This window comes from Stegastes partitus, unplaced genomic scaffold (assembly GCF_000690725.1).
Source record: "Stegastes partitus isolate 25-593 unplaced genomic scaffold, Stegastes_partitus-1.0.2 Scaffold1485, whole genome shotgun sequence".
Taxonomy (NCBI): domain Eukaryota; kingdom Metazoa; phylum Chordata; class Actinopteri; family Pomacentridae; genus Stegastes; species Stegastes partitus.
In genome coordinates this window covers 1-22373 of record NW_007579216.1, presented here as the reverse complement: position 1 = coordinate 22373, position 22373 = coordinate 1, and positions in this window count along the sequence as shown.

Sequence of the window (22373 nt, the reverse complement as noted above, 5' to 3'; positions counted from 1 at the left end):
TCCCGTCCTCCGAGGAATGCGCAGATACGTCCGATAAAGCGGGAGGCGAGTGGAGCGAGCAGAGGAGGGAGAGCTTAAACTGCTCCTTGTAATAAGCAGAGCCGTAAAACTGTGTCAGAAAAATGTTGCCTCCTCGTTCTTCTTCCCTACCCCTCCCTTTATTTTTTTATGGCTCTGTAACCGCATTTGTTACTCGTTTGATGGGCTGGGGGAGCCGTCCGGGCCCTGGAGTACAAGATATTATTCTTCGCTCGCCCCCTCGCCCCCTCGGCCCTCCCGAAATAACAGCCTGCAGCCTACTGTTTAAAGTCTCTCACCGGAGGGAGTGAGGGGGAGGAGAGCAGAGGAGGTGGGGGAGGGAGGCGAGGAGAGGAGCAAAGAGAGAGGCTGAAAGATGTCTCCATAGCTCTCCTCTGAGCAGATCAAAGTGGACTATTCCTTCAACCCCGTGGCACCATAATGGTTTGGTGGAGTCAGAGTGAGAGCCCTCGCTGCTCGAGATGTTGTAACATGGATGATTAGTGACAGTGTAATACTTTGAACATTCGGCGTACAAAGGGAGAACCCAGCTGAGCGAGAGGCTTTAAACTTTTCTGGAGGTGGGGGGGTGGGATGGATGATGAGGAGGAGGAGGAGGAGGAAGAGGAGGAGGAGGAGGGGAAAATATGGGGGTTCCTCAGGCCACCAGAGAGCATTAAGGACCGAGATGTAAAAAGATATCACGTTCATTTTTCCCCTTTTTATACGCGTCACGGGAATAAGGGACAACAAATAGAGTGTGGGAGGCAGCGTGCATGCCTGTCATACTTTCCCTTATTAGAAAAAGGGAAGTCTGGGACATGTTTTTCACTGTCTCGCTGACACGTTTGTGCTGAGAAGTGCAGCTATTTGAAACAGCACACTTATATCCATTTATATTCAAGAGATTTCTCTGGAACGAGTCTTCGCTGACGGTGACAAGAGGAGGAGTGACGTTTGAGAGTCATCACATTAGATTTGCTTCATGTTCAGATGTAGGCAAAGTGGCCAAACGCTACTTTAAAGATAACTCCAAATAGAAGCATTGACAAACGATAAGCACATGTTAAAGAAATCACAGCGTAAGTTACCAGAGTTAGGAGGGATGCCATTATATTGTGCATAATTATAACATTATTTTAAATGTAAGTGAGCAGGAATAGCAAATTTGGACAAAAATCAAACATTTTGAAAGAAAATGTTTAATCTCAAATGCAAAGTAATGACATGATTGTGATGCTTCTTCATGATCTGTTTATTAAACACATGATAACAGTCATAATAAAGACCGGGTTAACAATATCTGGTGTGATAATGAAAAAGTTTTGAAAAAAAAGTTTTTGAAAAGGGTTTTATTAAAATGTCTTTTTTTTGTTGCAGTATTTGACACTTTGCTTTATTTATTTTGCTTATTTCTATCTATTTATTATACAGTCGTCCTCAGATTTATTCCTACCCTCCCATTAGAGAAGGAAAAAAACAGCTGTCAATGAAATAAAAGTGACAAAAGTAATAATAAATAAAAATTGAATGAAAATCATGACATTGCTTTGAATTGTGATTCAACAGAAATATATATTTATGTATATATTTAAAAAACAACAACAACAATAAAACAAGCAAACAAACAGGATGAGACCTGTAAACTAATATTTTGGGTTAGGCTTACTACTTCGTCTGGGACAGTTTTGTTTGTTTTTTAAATTATTCTTTTCAACCACAATTCAAAAGCAATGTCTTACTTCACTAAATTATAATTTAGCAAATTTTTATTTATTATTACTTTTTTCAGTTTTTAGTTATTTGAGTGATTATTGTGAATTTTGGCTTTTCTTTAATGGAAGGGTATGAATACATTTGAGGATGACTGTATTCATATATATGTGTGTATGTTTGTGTGTTTGTGTGTGTGTGTGTGTGTGTGTGTGTGTATTTCTTGTGTGTTTCTATTTTTAGTCTTATTATTCTGTTTATTTTTATTATTGTTTCGGTCTGGAACAGGTGCTAAATACATTTCATATCGTGTATAATTGTGTTTTTGACAAATGAAGGTCTTGAAATCTTTAAAAACAATAATAGTTTCACATAATGATGATAAATTTATTGAGAACATGCAAATTATTTTTAATTATCATGGCTTCTCTTTAGTAGTGTGTGCTAATGTACAAGAGTAAAAGAGCAAATTTGTTCTCTAAAAAGATAAAGCGTAATGCCGTCTTAAAGCCGTGTGAATCTGACACACAAGAGGAGAGAAAACAAAACCAAGAGCTGCTCGGCTCCCCCACGTGTCAGCCTGACTGGTGCCTGCCTGGTGACTTTCTGCAGAGTCAAAATCCCCAGATTCCCAGGTTGTGACTAAGAGAACGTGTTTTGGGTCTTTTTTTAAATAATCACTCGCTGAGAACCTTATATAGCAAGAACCACACAATCTGCTCTAACTAATTCATGAAGCATCGGCGTCGCTGTGAATTGAAGAGACAGGTTCAGTTATTATTGGCGTCTTTGATTGCAGAGACAATCTGGGCCTGTTTTGAGTTGTTTAATGTCTTTAAGTGGGAGGGGGAAAAAAAGCAGGAAGTCAGTGGCTGAGATGTGAAAACAACTTGAATATGATCTGTGTGTATGACTGCAGCTCCGTTTGCTCTGTCAGGTCTGACGTGGACGTGATTGTTTGTCTTTATTCCCACTGTACTTTCTGTACATGCTTCACTCACCGAGCCCCTTATACTTTCCTCACTTTATCGCTTACAGAGAGCCATCAGGGGATCGCAGCTTACTGACAGGAGAAATCCGACGGTATTTAGAGAAACCCGAGCAAAAAAAAAAAATTGCACAGATTTTTGCATTCCGTACAATTATGCAGCTATTCTCGTGGCGGCGAGAAATGATTATTCTGGACGGAGAGTTTGAAGAGGTCGCTTATCCGTTCCCAAAGCAAACCCCTTTTTTTTTTTTTTTCTTGCTTAGTCTCTGGTGCTCCTGAAAACTGTTTTCCTGCATCCTTATTACAGCTGATATGCTTTACATAAACATACAATAAATTACTATGTGAGTGAGTGAAAGGGGGTCATTTGTGGTGAAAAACCCACAGAAAAATGAATGAATGTAGATTTAAAGTTGAGACCAGAGATTCTTAAATATTTACAGATTTACTGAAGTTGAAAAAAGTTGAGATGATGTCATACTTATTTAATCATTAATACGTTTTGATAGCAAGTGCCTAAACAGCAGAATAAAAGGGAAAAGAATGCTCTGATGGCTCCCGTTCAATCAACTCCTCAGCTTTGCCGTCTCAGTGCAACAACATGCCCAGTGTGTGTCTGTGCTGCCGACTGACACGGTCACTGCAAGGCTTAAGATACAGGCTATGTAATCCACTTATCTTAAGTGGGCTTTGCCTGCCTCACCTGCCTGGCTTTTAAGAGGAACAGGAAAGAGGGAGGGAAGGGAAACATTCACCTGGCCTCAGGCAGCCATGACAGAATGAACCAGCGCGCTCAGATCTATTATCACACGTGGGATCGCCTCACAGGTGGAGGTGTTTTGGTGGTCGCTCCATGGTTGCAAAGTGCAAAGCCGGATGTTGTGATATCCTCTTTTTTTTCCTCTTTTTGCGTGATTATAATGTGCGATGCCTCGTGTCCTTCCGTGTGTGTGTGTGTACAAACATCTGCGCCTACTCGGGGTGAACTTTTCTTCTTTTTCGTCGAGGCTAAAAATATTCCAAATATTCCTCTCAGAAATAAACAGGTTCAAAATAAGACCAAAAAAATGAGCCTTTTATGGCTCAGAATAGACTTGTCTCTTTCCGTGTGTCTTTCATGTCAGAGGAAGTGCTAAACAATCATATTGTTGCATTGTTACATTTCCTTCTCTCGCTGTGAACGGCTCACATTGATCTTTATGAGGTCACAGACAGTCCGTTCGGCTCCCGCAGGTTCCGTTAACACCATATTTAGAAGTAAGCACAGTTTGTTGTCTTTTTTTATTATTTTGTGAACCTTACAGACACATATTTATATCACAACCGAGCTATTTAAAAATCAAGTTGAAAGACAAAAGGTGGTTTGTTGCCACCATGTAAATACCCTTAATGTCGTTTATAGATACAGTCATTTTAACCCTTCATAGGGCGCCATAGAAGCCAATAACGTAATAAAAGTCCTGAACCGATGATAACTTTTGGCCAATAACGTTTTACCTTATTACGTCATTGGCTGGTTATTACATTAACAAAGAATCTTTTTTTTATCAGGCCCAAAACATAATAACTTGTTATTAGCCAAAAGATATTACGTCATCAGTTCAGGACTTTTACTACGTTATTGGCCAGTTATTGGCCTTTTACATTTTAAAAAGTGCAAATTTATCGGCTTCTACATGCACTCTTTGAAATACTTGGAAAGTGAACATTTCAACCTCAGGCTGTTGTTAAAGGATATTTCAAGATGTTTTTTTTTTTACTTTTGTAACTTAAACAAACAAAAATGTTGCAAATCAAGATTGATCAAATGACCATATATGGTAATTTGCCCGTCTATGGTTAAAGAAAAATACATTTGAAATAAATAAGTTATTTAGAAGCATTTTAGTTTGAGGTCATGATACACAACCAGTAGCAAAGTATTTATAAAGTGCTTGGCGAGTTCATTTACTAATATTTTTCTTGGGGTGGTGGTTTTGGCACCGATCTCCAAAAATAAATAAAAGTGGAGTTCAATGCAAACCAGTAATAAAGTGTTTATAAAGTGTCTGGAACATTTGTTTAGTGACATTTTTCGTAAGGTAGTGATACCAGCACCAATACAAACATGAAATCAAAGTGCACATGGTTCTTCAACAGGGCGGACATATTGAACGTCCAAGGAAGTTACCAAAGATGCTCACTTGTCCCATAAAGGGTTCAGAAAACTAACCCAAAACTTGTCTTATCAAGATGTAGTCGCTCATTATGATCTGTCTTCCTCAACGTCATGTAATCCATAAATATGTGATTAGAGACGAGGTCCTGGAGGTCAAGAGTAGTACTGATATATGAAAGGGAAACAATCCAGTCTCATGTTTTTTAAAAATGCATTACTTGTGGAAAAAAAATACACACAAAATTAATGTTAGCATATGAAATAAGATGTAACATTTAAAAAAAATATATATATACTATTAGTTTTAGTTAAAGGTCTACAAATTTCATAGACACATATTTGGATTTATAATGTATAAAATGCTATATATTACACTGTAAATTCACTTTTTCTTTTTTTTGTAGAGGATAATATAGCATTTCAATAAAGATCCCTTAAATTATTTTTTTTAAATCCCTTCAGATGTACTTTTTGGTGCCGTTTCTTGTATTTTACCAGCAAACATGCTTTTCTTCAACACAACCAGCTAATATTATGTGATGATACCAATGTGTCGCTGTAAAACAACAACAAAGAAAACTGTCTTACATTGACAATGTAGAAAATGTCAGTGTTTAACGTGAAAGCTGAGCATTGTGGGACCATTCGTCCATCTGCTTTGGTTTGGTGGCCTAAAAATGTACCGTTTCGGTTCTCTCGTCGCTCTCAAAGAGCCGTTTTCAGTCGCAGATGGTTGGAGCTGTTTTCTGCACAGATTACCTTTCCTGAACCAAACTGTGCATGACCAAAGTTGGTCACTAGCTGAAGAAAATAGTGGAACATTTAGTGGCTAAAAAAAATCTGCATGTTTCTTTCAGAGTTAAAATGAAAGTGAGTATTAGACTCCCATTACCGCTTCGGAACAAACACAATAAATGAAAACATAATCTGCCTCTTTCTATATGTGTGAGTAGATGAACTTATTAGGTGATGGTACATGGCCTGGATGTTGTGTTTACAGTTGTTGTGGTGCCCCCAAGTGGGAAAAAGATCATTTAACGCAGCTTTACAGTTGGGGAAAGTTGTCTTTGGTTAATAGAAACCAACAGTGGCTGCAAACCACTTCCTGTTTAGGCTGCCATGCCACCATGGCCTCTGAGAGAAGACAGGCATTATTCAAAGAGCCACAAAAAAACTTCAAAGTTCACGTCCAGCACTGTACTGCAGCCACTCAATCAGGTGACTAAAGACTCACATGAGAAACCAAATAGAACTTGTTCTCCTTTTTTTATAGTCTTGTAAAAATCACTGGCCTTTAAACGGCTGCGCTGCAGGACTGTGTAAAAACATATCTGAAAACCAGAGGGGAGTTAAAAAACTGACAAGATCAAGTGAGACGCAGACAAAAGATGAGAGAAAGATCCATAAGTCATCAGAGATGTCACAATGTTGAGTCATGTACTTAAACTTGGCAGCCAGAGGTGAGCAATGTGCTGAGCTCAGAAGAGGAGGAAAAAAAAAAATCCTAGATTATCTCTTAACCGTCTCTGGCTCACTCTCACTGTCAGGACCGATCATCCAGGGGGAAGAAAAGCAGCATTCTTGCTCTGCAGCTGGGATTAATGAACTGACAAACTCTGTTAGAGGCACCTGCGAGGGGCAACCGCAGATAATGGCACCAGAGAGATACAGGAGGTTAAACAGTCTGCGACGCCCATCAGCGCAATTAGCAATTGACCTTTTTGTCTTGAACACATAATGCGTCATGGAGATACCGGAGCAACAGGCCAAATTCCTCTGAGCGCTGCATTTTAAAATATTGTGGAAAATCCCTCACGCCGTCACTCGTTTCTGTCCCCCAGTCCCGTCTGTGGTGTCGTCGAATAATTACCTCCCACCCCCGCGCTGCTGCAGGGCCCAGCTGTTGCTCCTCCTGCAGGCCCATTTGGAGGTAATCAGGTACAGGCCAGAAGGCACACATCCTCTCCCTGATTAACACTTCTCAAATTCTAACACAGCTCCCAGCTCCTCCTCTTTTCGAATATTCAGACCCCACATCTACTCGCGTGCCCCTCTGAGAAATGAGCAACCCTGCCGATGGCATGGAAACAGCCCCGTTCTGGTGACCCAGCTGCAGACGCTCTCTCGTGCCTTTGAAGGGAGAAAATAATGCGTCCTCCAAGTCTATCTCGCAACCCTATTACGACTGATGGGTTTCCATGCCATATTTGTTTATTTTACCAAGCCGGCGGTGGAAGTGTTCCCCCCTTTTTTGTAATCAGCTGAGTTTCTGAAAGGTTCCTGGCCTCGGGTTCTCTACCTGTAGCGGAATCTGGACCGTTCATACGCTCCATTACCGAGGCTGTCAGGCCCAACGAAGTCAAGGCACAACACGCAGATTAATCCCTGACTGCCTGTTACAGGACATTTGGTGTAGACATTTTTGTCTGGCCAGAATAGTTTGAAGAGAGAAGGGGGATGGAGGGGGGGACCAGTCCCACGGAGGGAACATTGTCCAATTAAGTTTTCCCCTCTGATCTTAGAGTAAATGAGCCAGAATCTCCAGTGTTTCATTTTGAAATGTAAGAGCTGCATTTAAAGGTACCCTATGGACTTTTTTGGAGCACTCGTGATAGTACATGAACCAGTGTTTAAATGAGTGTGTCCTCGTTTTGTTTGCATGTTGTGACCCACTAATACGCAGATGCACAACTCTGGCAGAGATCCAGTACCGTCGTGGTATATGCATGTGCAAGAAATACTAGTGCAACATGTTGGCCGGGTATCCAGCTTTGTCCCGAGGCTTCCAACTTTGGTTCTGTATGTACAACTATTGTAGCATCAATTTTAGGTAGACACATTTAGTTATCTGTTTTCTGGTGGTGATCACCTAGAGCAGGGGTGTCGAACTCTGGTCCTCGAGGGCCGCAATCCTGCATGTTTTAGACGTTTCCCTTCTTCCAACACACCTGATTCAGATGATCAGCTCATCATCGAGCTCTGCAGAAGCCTGATAACGATCCTGATCATTTGAATCAGGTGTGTTGGAAGAGGGAAACATCTAAAACTTGCAGGATTGCGGCCCTCGAGGACCTGATTTCGACACCCCTGACCTAGAGGCTTCTCACTATGCCTCGACTGATATATTATTCATAAGCAACACTGTATTAATAATAGTAAGTGTTTAGGAGATTATTTAATGTGTGGCACAGTTTCAAACTATATGTCATTCATTCCATTTATTAATAATAGTAGTAATATGAAAAATACTGCAGTTACCCCCTCATATGCTAAACTTCTATCTTCTTATCATGTTTATCTTCCGGGTTTTAATCAAATTTCCACTTTTAAAATCTCTGTAATGTACTTTACAGATGCTTATATCACAGTCAGAGTCCAGCTAATCTCGTGTGGCGCCGCTGATGCTGTGATTCACTCATCGAGCGCGTGGTTTCTGTGTATGAGTGTGTTTTGTGCGATTTTGTTATTCGGATGCAGCCTGCAGAAGCTGGAGTACGCTTTGTGGTTAAATAATCAGAGACCGCGGGGGTCTCTTCCCTCCTCGACTCAGGCTGTGAAGTTTACAACCTTTCCATCCTCCTTTTATTTATCAGTTATTTTCTTTTGATACATCGAACATGCCTGACCACATTTCCCTCCGGTGAAACGCTTCTTTTCTTTCGCTCCCAAACATGGTCTTTTGTGGCAAGGCCCCCCACTGCCAAATCTACTTAGAAGTTTCTTTGAAGTTTTTCCCCCTTCTGTCTTTGCTTTATTAACCCGGGGATCAAGGGTGATGACATTTTTAACTTCGTAGTTGTCTCACATGCGTACAAAGCTACCGGCTCAAATCATCTTCGCAGATGACGCCGGCGGACAATGAACGCGTTTCCTTCCTGTTGTAAATGTTTTGCTCTGACGCTGCTGTGTCGGAGCTAAATGAAATGATATCACCTTTTTTCTGAAATCCCATCAGCAGCGTTTGATTGCATTGGGATTGTTTGACCGTAGTTTCTATTTCTAGTTTGGCACGGCGTGGAAAGGAAGTGACCTAAATTCGTCCCGGACTGATTGACAGATGCATCTGCTCTGACACTTGGACGGAGCGAGAGTCTGGGGTCGTCTACTGTATCTAATCCTCGGGGCTGTACTGTCTGTCCCTTAGCTGCAGGGGAAGGAATGCCTACTGTAAAAGCGGGGTTTCTTTTTACTGTAAATGCACCGGGTGAGGAAATATGCATGAATTCAGTGTACGCTTTGGGAAAAAGGCACACAGTAGAATAATTATCGAGAAGTTTGCTGCCTGAATGCTACCTGAGCAGCCGCTGTCTCTTTTTCCTCAAAAACAGCGCCACCCGTTGGACGCCGGCTCCCGTTGGTGAACCCGCGTCGTAATTTCACATCCAGGTGACAGCATGTGGTAGAGGTTAGTTACCAGCTCCAAAAGTGTGACCACCTGGCACAAATGAGCTCCCCTGAGAAGATTTACAAACCCCCTCATCTTAAGCCTCACACCCCCCAAAAACCAAACTCTCTCTCCCCCCTTGTCTCTTCCTACCAGCCCCTTTGCTAATTCTCAACGCTTAAATCTCCACACATGCATGCACACAAAAGCCCACGGACTCCTACGAGCGTACAAGCAGCAAAGTGCGGAGTGTAAAAGTGACAAACTGGGTGTGCAAGATGAGCTCCGCCATTATTTGTGTAATGGGCTCGAGGATTAAATCTGCCAGTATCTTGCAAAGCTGCTTAAGTTTCCTGTTCCTCTTCATCATATTTGTCCTCAACATTCTTGCCGAAGCCCGGGATTATGGGGAAAATCAACATCATTTTCCACCAGTTGGCAGCGAGGCAGAGATCCAGTTCCACTACATTTACATTGCGTTTAAAATTCTGATCATGCGTTAACACCAGTGCAAACTGTGTTAATGGTTTATTAGCTTGTCGGAGAAGTCGAGGACTCATCGTCGGCGGGGAGTGAGTGATGATGCAGTTTTACGGCAGAGAAAGCTAGAATTTATTTAAACGCGTGATTAAATGGTTGTTTGCAACGAACAAACTTTCTTCCAAAAAATTTAATGTGAGTGTAATTAAAATAACGTATACGTTGTGTCCTTGTTGTTTCCAATAGCTGCGCCTTAACTCGCCCCTTGAGGGATAAATATAAGTAATTAGAAGTGAACTGAAAACAAGGAGTCTTTCTTTGTGTGAAGTGAGCCACAGAGAGGCAGAGAACGAGAGAAGGAGAGACTGATTTTTTACACTTTCTGCACAATTTCCTCTCTATTTCCTCCCTGAAGACCCTTGTCTGCAGAATGTGCAGAGTATGCTTTCCATGGACAGGCTATGAAACCTGCCAGAACAAAAAAAAAAAAAAAAAAAAGAAGAGAGAGAGAGAAACACTCCTCCCTCCCTCCCTGCCTCCCTCCCTCCCTCACTCCTGCACTGCAATACAGAAAGATGGAATTATTATCCAGAAAACCTCACCGCCTTGTTTTTTTCACTTTTTATCCCGGAGTTCCCGGAACACTGAGCTACTATTATAACCAGAATACTTGGACCGCACACCGGTTACCCACTCTGACGTTGGGAGAGAAGAAAAAACAAATGCTCCTCGCTGCAAAGTGCATCTGCCTTTATTTCTGTCTTGAATCACGCCTAATTGGTGTTCATGTGAGGCAGCCAATGGCGGGCTGGGGCTGAGGTTCAGCTGTGGGCAGAAATATTAGAACAGTAGGACCGAGTTCCCAGCCTGCTCCCCCTTAACCACCCCAAACGTACGCCATGGGCCCAGCTAATGACGTTACAAGGCTGTTATTAGAGCGTGCACTGCAAAAATATCCATGTGAAGCTAATGTAGCACTGGCATTAGAGTGTAATATACTATAAAGCCCTTCTTCTCATTAATTAAATTGAATATTTTGCATGTTTTTCATCTAATTCTATTTCTGCATATAGATTGTTTGTCATTGTTTCTACCATTATTGACATGAACAAACATTTACAACATGTAAAAACCTTTTACGTAGTGGAGCAACTGTTTTATCTGCATTTTAGCAATGAATTGTGCCTTTAAAATTCTCTTTTCTGTTTTAATGATGCAGAAACTGATGAAACAAGACCTTCTTTTTTTCTCTCCAAGGAATTTATGTCGTAAAACTTTCACGGTTGTCAATGTACCTGTGAGAACTTTGACCTGTTGAACATGACAACACATATGATGAATTGATTTTAATTGATTGTTCTTGCAGTGTGCATCATTTAAGCTAGAAAATGTATTGTCTGTCCTTCAAAACTGGGGAGCCAATCATGTTTTTATTTCAACAAGTCCCTAATATGAGTCATGTGCTATAACCCCTTTTCTGCCCACCTTATTAAGGGAAATGGGATTATTGTATGGTGCATAATTCTGCACACGTTCTGCCACACACAGTCCTTGTCGTCGTCGAGTGATTTCAAAACATGCCTACCCTTGCTACAATCAGTGAAATAATATTTGCTCTCACCAAAATAGCAGCGACAACAGCCTTGCTCCTCTATCAGTGACAACATCATCCATTTTGGTCCACGTGGAGGAAAAAGAAGAGCAAACAACAACCCATCCCATCAAGGACACATGTTTTCATTAATCCTCTCAACGCCAAACCCTGGAGTTGGACGAAATGTTATCCTGTTTAAAAAAAAAAAAATCACCCAAATGACACCATTGATCAGAGCCAGAAACTGTCAAAACAGAAGGAATTTTAGCTTAAAATTGTGAAAATTGAGAAAAATCCCTGTTTTCTGCATGTCTCATTTAAGAATCCAACAATAAAACAAAACAAAGTCTGCACTCCTTGGAGCCATTAATGACTCATCTATGACCAAATAGTCATGACACAAGAATTTAGGGACTTTCTACCGGAACTGGGCTGAACTGCAGACTGTGTTTACTCAGAGCAGACAGGAGGCAAGTATGGACACAAATAATACATATAAATAGTTAAATATCAATAATACATAGAGCCACCATTGAACACACACACAAAAAATATCCAAAAAGTCTACTTTTTAAATTCTTTTTGATGGTTTACAGCATGAAAACTGTCATATTGTACAAAATACAGTATTCAGCTTCTAGCCATGGTTGTGTTGAACAAGAGCAAGCACACCTACAAACTGCTTGAAGTTTAACTCGTGACAAAATTTTAGATTTTGTTCTCTAAAGTCAGTGGCAACTGGCAGCCCAGTGTTTTGACTCCCACAGCGCTGCCTCTCAGGACAGGTGGTGAGAACGACTGCACTTAGTGGCCATTTGTCAACAAATTAAAGCACAAGTCCGAGGGCCGCTCGAAGCACCTTCCAGTATAGAACCTGTGAAGGAGCGCTTTGTACAATGGGTGTTAGAGCAGAGGAAGCTGGAGTCAAAGAAGGAAGGATGCCCTCTTAAAAACCAGGAAATGAGACTCCAGGATGCCAACTGCTCACCAGCGAGCTCTGCAGTGTCTGTTTAACCTTCTGTAGTAGCAACACACCTACGTTCAACACATCAGACACCACGTTTAGTCATAGGTGGAAAAAAAAAAGATGCTGCGGGTAATTAGCATTCTCAGAATAGACAAAAGTACGGGTCGGTTCCCATCACGCCGCTTCAAGTTGTGACAGGTGTGTTTTTTTATTGGTATCATATTTGTTTCTCAGTCAACATGTCATGACCTCTGTTTTCTACCTCCCTTGTCGTGAGTCATCAACCACCGCTGTCACCGGCTGTCAGTAACAGGTAACTTTATGTGCTCTTAAATCACGCTCCACTGCAAATTGTAAGGCGGCTCAGTAATTGCCTACTCCCATACGGGTCAGCGCACGCACACACACACACACACACACACACGGTTAATAACAGAAATCAGGCCTGGATACGTGAACAGTGGGAGGATGGAGGAGCAAGGCCAAGGGCCGGGAAAAGGGAGAGGAAGGAAAGGGGAGATGGGTAGATAGACGGAGTCATTAAGATAGCTTGGGTGTCAATGTAATTCATCAGCGCTGATAAGGCCGTGGCCCGCTGCCAAAGAGCAAGGTGTGGCGCTTTCCCCCACCAATCACTGTCACTGGTAGCATCCCTCACAGCAAGCTTGTTGTTCTTGCTCTTGCTATTAATACCAATATTGATAAAGTGGAAACAAGATCTAAAAGTGTTTTTCTTTACTCGAAAAAGTCTGATTTCCAGAGAAAACTTTAAGTATTTATCATCCAGTCCTGCACTAGCTTAGCTTAGCTTGTATTCATTCCTTTTTTGTTTTTGTTCAGCACATTTTAAACTGTCCTTACACTGGATGAGTCTAATCCAGACTGGATGATGGTAAAGTTTTACATCAGGACATCACAACAACTAGCCTCCAAAAGTTAAAGATATTATAGAAATTATACGTCTCCCTTTTTTTAGTACACTTCATCCTCTCCTAACGACCAAGTTCTATCATACTTTAAAGACCTCATTGTACCATATTATCCTAACAGAACACCTTGCTCTAGGAGTGGTTCTTGTGTTCTTGGCTCTTGTGGTTCCCATAGTTTCCTCTCCTGTGGAACCAGTTTCCCAGTTTGGGATCAGGAGGTAAACACCCTGTTTCCTTTAATCTATCCATACCCTCTGTATCCTGCAGAGGGTCCCAGGGGGCCGGAGACTAACCCACACTGGATGAGAGGCCGGCTAGATCCTGAACCATCACATGGTCGTACCTCACATTCACACCAATAGTCAGTTTAGGGAAGGCAGTGAACCTGTTAACCCAGAGAAAGGCCCCAGCTGACCCAGACGGTGACGCCACAGTGCTCCATCACGTCGTCCATGCTCTACTTTAAGACCTTTCCTTATGAGGAAGACAATACTTAGAGCTGGCTCAGGTGACCATGAACCTTCCCGTAGTTACTATCGGCCTCGAGTGCTTGAGGAACTTCCACGATGCACTGAGCACTTCTCTTTCACCCTCCATGCGTTCAAACCTTACACACTGTTCATATTTGATGCCTTCACAGTTTGGTTCAGGTCAGTTTTGACCCTCTGAAGAATTCCTGTCAGGAATTCCCTCATGATACGTGTCTCTATACCAAATTTTAAACTGCAGATCTATTCAGAATGTCTAAATAGCTGATGTCACATTAATACATGCAAATAAAAATACACATAAAACATGACCTGTACAGTTTCAGAGTTTCAAGACTCCCTAAAACCAACATTTTCCTTGATTTGACCCACACTGGTGCATCTAAAATCCATCTCAATTAACATATACGGGGCAAATTTGGACCAAAACATCCTCAGTGTACAATCTACAGCACCTGTACAAAAGTATAACATGTTCAAATATTTTCATTTTTGTGTATTTTGGGTCACTTCAGGAAAAATCATCAAATTTCAGGCTACAAGACGTTTAGGGTATTTAATGCTGTCAAATTTGAACCAAAGGGTTAAATTATAGAACTGCCCGACACTGCAGGTATCTCTGACTCTATCTCTGAGCTGCATGGTTCTGATCCGCGGTTACTGCCTCCACCAACCTGCCCACTGTTTATGCTTGTTGTTGCTCAGTGCTTATCTTTACTCTCTCCACTCTGCCATCAACCCGACTAGTCGGCACAGACGGCTGCCCACCCGCTGCATGGTTCTGTTGGCGGTTTCTTCCTGTTGAAAGGGAGTTTTTCCCTCTTTCACTTCTGAAATGCTTGTTCAAGAAATAGTTGCTGGTTTCTCTGTGATATTGTAGGATTTTGGAATGTAAAGTGCCCTTATAATAATGACACAATATAACTGTGTTGAACTGAATCTGTGCTCTCGGCACAAACTCGACTGCTATCAGTTTACTATGACAGTGCATTTTAACCTTTCTGCTCCTTTCATCACTCAGGTATTGATAGAAAAACCCATGCGAGGAAATAAACTGTGTCTTTGCACGTTAACTTTTCACCCATGACTGAGATTTTTGGAAACCAACATGGCTTCGTTGCACCTGGAGCGAAATTTTCAGTTGCACAATCTGTCAAGTAAGTATGAACTGGCACGTACGGCCAAACCCATGCAAAAACAAATCAGTGGAACCTCTAAGCGCTGCGTCGAAAAAGCGAAAGTGTGTTTTTCCTCTTTAAATTACCCAGAAAATGATGTACATCACTATCAGTGCTGTCTCCACCGGCCGTGATGGATGGACCCATCAGCCATCGTATCTCCTGAATGAGTGACTGGATCTAAACTACACTTTGGCAATTTGACTGCAAACACCAGTTGATTGATCTCTTATAGTCTTTTCCTCTCTCGCCTCATTCATCCTTTTCCCTCTCGTCCTCTCTCATCATCTCGCGCCGCCTCCGTCGAGCGCCACATGACCGAGGTGCCGGAGTGGCCCGGCTCACAACAAGCCCCGTACAGTGAAAAAGTCGCACAAATGTCCATTCATGCATTCGATCACCATCAAACGGGCTTTCTGTTTCCATCGGCTTTGAGGCAAACACACCCAGTCCTGTTCCTGCGATGAAAAGTTGCCTGTGACTGAAACTCAAGGTGCTAAAGGGGTGTTCCAGTGTGTCGGATTCTCTCTGAAGGTTTTTATCGATGTGGCGCGACTGACACTTTGGAATGTTTCGATTGTCAACACCTTCTCGATAAAGTTGTCAAAAGATTTTGTATTATTTGCAAGGCATTGATGAAAGAGAGCATTATGTTGGGTGCTGAGGAGAGGAGGAGGAGGAAGGCGGGGAGGGGGGAGAACAGAGGGTCTGAAAGTTAAGTGGAGGAGAAAGCCGAGGCCTCCTGCTGCATTTAGGAGGTGTGAAGAGTTGTCCAGGTCCCACTGTTCAGCATCTGTCCCCTGAGCAATAAGAGAGGCTGTGTGGGGACCGGCTTACCTTGTCGCACAATGGATGTCCTGTGCTTTTCATGCACACACACACACACTGAATCACACAGTGAAACTCAAGCCCCCTAAATCTTTTCTCTTTGTCAGAAGGCACACGTTTCTGAGCCCCGGCTTACAAATATTTGTTTGCTGACAGCCTGCTGGTTTTGTGAGCTGCAGAGCAGAGGAGTGAAGAGCTTTAACCCACATCTCTCTCCCTCAGGCTGATAAAGTGCTCTGATAAGCTGCGAGGTGCTGGTGAAAAGTGGCCCTCAGCCCCCAGGGCTGCAGTATAAAAGAGTGGCTTGTCTGGAGCGAAGCAAAAAGGAAGAGATGATGAGGCCCGAACAAAAAAGTATAGAGAAGTTTAAAAAAAAAAAAAAAAAAGGGCCAGAAGAAAGGAACTGGATTAATGATGAAGAGGTCTGTGTGCAGGTATGTATGTGTGTGTGTGTGTGTGAGAACCTACTTTGGCCACCAGCTGTGGGCAGTGAGAGGGGGGCAGAGTGTATAGAAATAGGGGAGCCCTGCCATGTGTTTATGTTGACTAATGAGCTAATTACCCAACCCCTAATCTACCTCAACTTGTGTCATTTCACAGGAATGCTACAGCAGTCAAACGCTTGCAGATTATGGGTCATTTCCTGACAGTTAAAGGCAAACTACTGCAGCAGTAATTCCTCCACACACCAGGCATTAAACCACAAGTGCTGCAGCCTCTCCATTTGCCTCTTCATGAATTTATTGTCCTAAAATGTGACTAAAGGATTAAAACAAGTTGAAGTTTATTTCTTAGCTTGTTCGACTCTTGATGCATTTGTTCTTTTTTTTTTTCTTTGGTATTCCTTCTTCACTGGATCATCATTCATGTAGTTTATGAGAAAGCTTTGTATTTTTTTTTTTTTGTGAATACTGGCACATGACCGTGGACGGTAAATTCACTTGTTAGATTTATCTTTGTATATTTAAGCTTGGAGAGTGCTTATTTTTTGAAAGATGTTGAAAAGTTGGCTTATATCTTTGAGATTGATATGTTTTATTATTTTTTGTGTGTGACCTGCTCACAAAAAATATTATTTCATTGGTTTATTTGTGGAACAAGACATTCTTGTGCGCGTAATGTACATGTCATTGCAGTCCAGTGCAACAAAACAAAACAAAAATATGTATTTGAAGAGTCCATTTGCAAAAACAGGTATCTCCATTTTTGTGGATTTTCAGAAAACTTAGTTTTTCTGTTGTTTGCTTGAGATAACATCAATCAAACTGAAGTTGACTGGATTTGACTCAGTAGAAATGACAGAGACAACTTAAGTTTGATTGATAATGTCTCAGGTAGACGATGGAAAAGTTGGTTTCCTGAAGGTTTGTGTAGATGGAGCAAATGAACTCTTCAACTGTAGTGATGAAGATTTTTGGGGGTAAAATGGTTTCTAAATCATCAAATCATTTAAAAATATATTTTTTTAAAGGATAGCAGCAATCCACAAAAAGATTAATCCAAATAAGATCTCATCTGTGTGATATAAATGCATGGCTGTGTTGAATAACTGGATATTTCGAGTGTTTGACTGACATGAAGTAGCTCAAATTCCAAATATTACAACCCAAATAGAAATAGCTGCATATTCCACAAACTTCAGGAAAAGTTCTCTCATACCAATCTGCTCTCTCTTGAAGTATTGCCTGCTTTCATCTGAGACCAAAACACAACTAGAATAGAAGCAAAGTAAGTCATTTTTACATATTACGAACCCCCCGACGCCGTACATTTTTCAGCTAAAACAATTGAGATGAAAGTAAAAGATTTGAGGGAAAACAGGCAAAAGTTTAAAGCACTTTTGAGGATGAAGTCAATCTCATTTGGAGAAGAAAAAAAAAAGAAAGTCAGACAGCATGGGAGGTCTCCATCCCCTCCACCCGCAGCCAGAGGTGTGAGTTTGGATTTAGTGAACTCTCCCCTGCACCCCCCTCCATGTTCATCATCCCCCTCCCCTGGGGTGCAACGCTGAGCGCTTTACTCCCCCTCAACAAGCTCCCATCCATCACTCCTAAGATTTCACTTTAATAGGTGGTCCTCTTCCTCCTTTCACACAGCCTTATGGGAAAATTTGGGCGAGGAGAGCATGAAGGTTATGTTCAGTGATGACGAAAAGACACGGCTTCAGGTGGCACCATTTTTAATTTTTTCAAGTTATTTTTTTGGCCTTTGTGCCTTTATTCGATAGTGTTAGTGTGAGAGAGACAGGAAAGTAGGGGAGAAGAATAGGGGGAGGACATGTGGGAAAGGGTCATGAGCGGGATTCAAACTCATGACCTCCACATTGGGACTGTAGGCCTGCACATGGGACGCCAGCTCAACCAGGTGAGCTATAGTGGCGCCCTTCATTTTTTCATTTTTAATGTGTGTATTTACCCAAAAAAGCATTTTGTTGTCTTGAGTGTCGTACATGAGTAGAGTCCTATCCGTCAACGATACTTTCTCGCTTTCTGTTCTTTATGCAAAAGCATCATTTGCTTTATTTTGTCCAACTACAAAGCAAGTGTGTACTCTCAAATCTGGAAATACTGCATCATATAATAAGTAAACATTAGCATCTGAACTCTTAGCACACAATCTGCACGTGCACTTTCTGCCAGAAAAACGACCCCATACAGTGCATTTAATGTGGCAGCGTACCTGCAGGAACAATGCATTGTTTTGTGGTTGTTTCCCCTCCGCCGTCCAGAAGCTTGAACAGCAGCACACTGGACGAGCTCAGCAATGCCCCGTCCGTTCAAACAGAAGGCAGGTTGGCTGATATTTAAATGGCCTGTGTTTGTTTTTCTTCTGGTCCCGTGTGTGCATGTGAGCCCAGTATAAAGGACCGTGGCCTTTTGAAGGGGATAGCACCAGGAAAGTGAGGGGGGGGAAGGAAACCTTGCTTTGGTGTTTTATATATCAACGGAATGACTTCCCCCAAATAAAAGACGTGTTCCATTCTGCCGCCCGGCCTGGAACAAGCTGCTCGTTTCCTGTCCTGAAAACTCTCGGTATGTTCGAAACAATGCAGAGGAGATGTCACGTCTCGAAGATGCCGGTGTGGTGCTTTTTGTTTGACCGCAGGTTCAGGCTGAATCATGTGTGTTTACAGTATTTGTGACATTTGAATGAACCGACACAATTCGGATTAATATAAATGCTGAAACAATAGATCGCAGCTTTTGAACCGTTCGTCCGGAGCAAAAGGCAAAGATGAAAGTGTTTCCTCTGAGGCCGTAAAGCTTCTCTAAACTCACTTTTCAGCCTGAGAGTAGCAGCTGCACGATAAATCCAACAAGACGTCTCCGCTCATTAATAAATCCCGGATCAATTAATCTTCCTCTAAATATTCGCGTTTCTGCAGACTGGCCTCACAAAGGCTCCTCTTTGCGTCCGTCCGCTGGGAGCTCGCCATGCAGAGTTTCTCACTCGCGCAGCTCCCTCATCAAATTACAGCCCTGCTCCCTCCTGTCATGTTGGCAAACAAAGGTCTTAAAGCGCACTCCCAGTGTAATTGCCTCTAATCTCAGACATAATGTGGTCTTTCATGTCAACTGGTCGCAGAGAAAAAGGAGCTGTTGTTCTCCCGGCCTTTCTTTTTTTTTCTTTTTCACCCCTTGTGCTCTCCCACTTTCACTTTAAGAGTTTGACAACTTTTTTTTTTTTCTTCCTCCTCTTCTGTTTTGTTATGAGGAGGGAGAGTTTTATTCAGTGACAAAATTCAAAAACAGCCTCTGTTTCAATAAACTAAACCGTGTTTTTTAAAAAAAAAGCAGGAGATGGGCTAAAACGTGGAGAAACATCTAAGGCAGTGCAGTAGTTGTTGGTGAGCTCCTCCACCTTTGGCCTGAATTCTCTCCGTGGTGAGCATCAGGCAGTCTGCAGCTGGAAGTGTTTCTGCGGTTTGGCCAGGTGTCTCTCTGCCCGGGACAAGGCCTCAGCGGGGCCTGGGACTGGAGTCTCGGAGCAGGCTGGAGGCACCGAGCGAGCTGGCTGCCCCTCGGTGATCTGAAACGTCCCGCAGACCCACCTGACTGGCGGTCAGCTGTAATTGATACGACACGATAGCAGCGCTGGAGGGGTGTTGGAGGGGGGAGAGAAAAGAGAAAATTAAGACGTATGTGAGCATGTGGGGAAGCATAGAGGCTGTGGAGAGCAAAAATGAGAAAGGGGATGGTGGAAATTTTGGACAAATTCTTCGACTAAAGAGGCCTGTTGGTTAAAAATATGAACTTTAATATGGTTTCCAGGGGCTTTGGCAAGCAAAGATGAACATATCAAGTAAAAAACACAGTATCTGATATCTGTGCCGTTCTCGATGGAGAGCGAGCGAGCGCGGGGTAAGAGGAGCCGCAGTGTTTCTAAAATCATTCAGCTGGGCTTTTTTTAAGGGACCCAGCTGTGCGCCCTGGAGGTCCCGAGCTCTAACTGGGGCAAAAATCAGCACAGCGAGGCGGCAGGGCAGCAGCCTCAGAGCCTGGTTAGCCATGACCTGATGTTCCAGGAGCCTCGGTGAATTGATGGGCCCCAGGAGAGTCGTCACAAGGGCCAACGAACAATCACCCATTCATCCCCGGCAGCAGCAGCAGCAGCGGTAAGAGGGCTCCTGCAGCCTCGCAAATCTTCAGAAAAAAAGAAATATATGACTTCAAGTGTTGCAGGATTTTTTAAATTTTAAGAAATATGTTAATTTTTTTTTTTGCAAGAAGTAGGCGGGAGGTACGTGGAAGCCTACTGGGTGAAACTTTCTACTAAACATGCAAGTCCATTTTCAATTTTGAAATTTTAAGAACTAATACGTTGATATTATCCCGCGAATAGGCGAGTGTATATTTTCGGATTATGCGGCCGAGCTGGCTCGAGCCCATCGCGCCTTCGTCTGCCAGGACTACACGCTGCTGTTACATAAGACAGCTGAGCCAGTCCAGACATCCAGACTAGTCCTTATGTGGACAAAATGGGTGTGTCCGCCGCCGCCGCGTCCCCTAACCCAAATCCATTTACTACAACTGTCTCAGCCAACTTCTCTCCGGCCTTCCCTTCGTTTTCAAAAGTCTGTTTCAAAGACGAGGGGAGGCGGAGGGCGGGTGGGGGGGCTCGGAGGTCACTGGCGCATCAGTTGCATTTTTCTGTGACTTATACCAGCCAGTTATTTATAGAGCAAGAACAAATATACAATGGAAGGAGAGTAGTGGTTTGGGTAGGAGGAAGGTTAAACCCAAGAACATCTGTCCTTTCAAAGGCATCTCCTCCTTGGTATGCTCGCAATCCACTCCAGGAGTGTTGGCGCTTCACTGGCAGCCAGAGAGCTGGCATGCTAGTCAAAACATCGCTGAAAAGGAGGGAGTGAAGAACCTCGTCCAGGCCCAATCTTCCATATCACCGAGCACAATACATGTTTCCAAAGTCACCTGACTCTTCTGACAGTGCGGCGTTGGACGTATTGGACACAGGGAAGAGACTCACAACAGCAACAGGAAGAGGGACGACAGTTTAATGCAACCTGCAGCACAACATAAAATATGATTTATTACACGATTTATCACTTTTATTCCTCGGTTTGCTGTTGTTTTTTTTCTCTGTGGACAGTCACGTGAGGTCTTCTCAAGGCCAGAGCAGGGCGGAGGGCGAACCTGGAGAGGTGTGTGTGTGTGTGTGTGTGTGTGTGTGTGTGTGTGTGTGTGTGTGTGTGTGTGTGTGTGTGTGTGTGTGTGAGGCCAACGCAGTCTCTGTTTAGTCTGTCTGCGTCAGAGATGCTTCATTACACACTCGTAAATTCAACCGCGCCGACACTCCCGGTCCGACCTCTCGCTTTCTGTTGCACTAATTCTTTCTGACATGTGTGGAAACAAACAAACACACACACACACACACACACACACACACACTCATTTACTCCACACATGGCAGGACCCCGTCGACACCTTTGCGTATCTCTCGTTTTCCACTGAAAAGGTCTTTGGAATTAAAGTCTTTTATTATAATGCGCATCATTTTGGAGGCCTGCATTCAGGATTCATGCAAGACAGTTCAGTCATATTACAGTGTATTAATGTCACACAAATTAAAATGTCATTCAATAATTCCTTTACAGATTTCATCTTGTAATAGTCAAATTTCATATTCAATTCAAGCCTCATATTCAAATTCCACATCTGCAATGATACATTTTCTTGTCTAAATGAATAAATAAATAAAAATACTCGTCTTACGAACACAAGAAATAACAATGATCAGAATGTGCGTGTAGTATATTTAGCTCCTTTATTTTGTGTGAGGTAACAATAAAACAAAGCAGCGTAACTGTTTAAATAAATTAATTGAACGAGGAGTTGTTGGGGTTTTTTTTGCTCCGCGTGGTCCTGATGTGTTTTACTTTCTCAGTCGTGCGTTGCAGAACAAGTAAGAAAACTCTGAGGATGAATAGCAGACTAAATAAACTCACTGGATGCAGCAGCGTCACATACTTGAACTGGCTGAGAGATGGATCATATCTGGAACTGTGAACTCTTTAAATTCTGCCTTTTTTTTATTTTTTTTTTGATATGATCAACATACATATATGTTGTTATCTTCTGTTGCACATAAATAACATGGTGTGTGTGTGTGTGTGTGTGTGTGTGT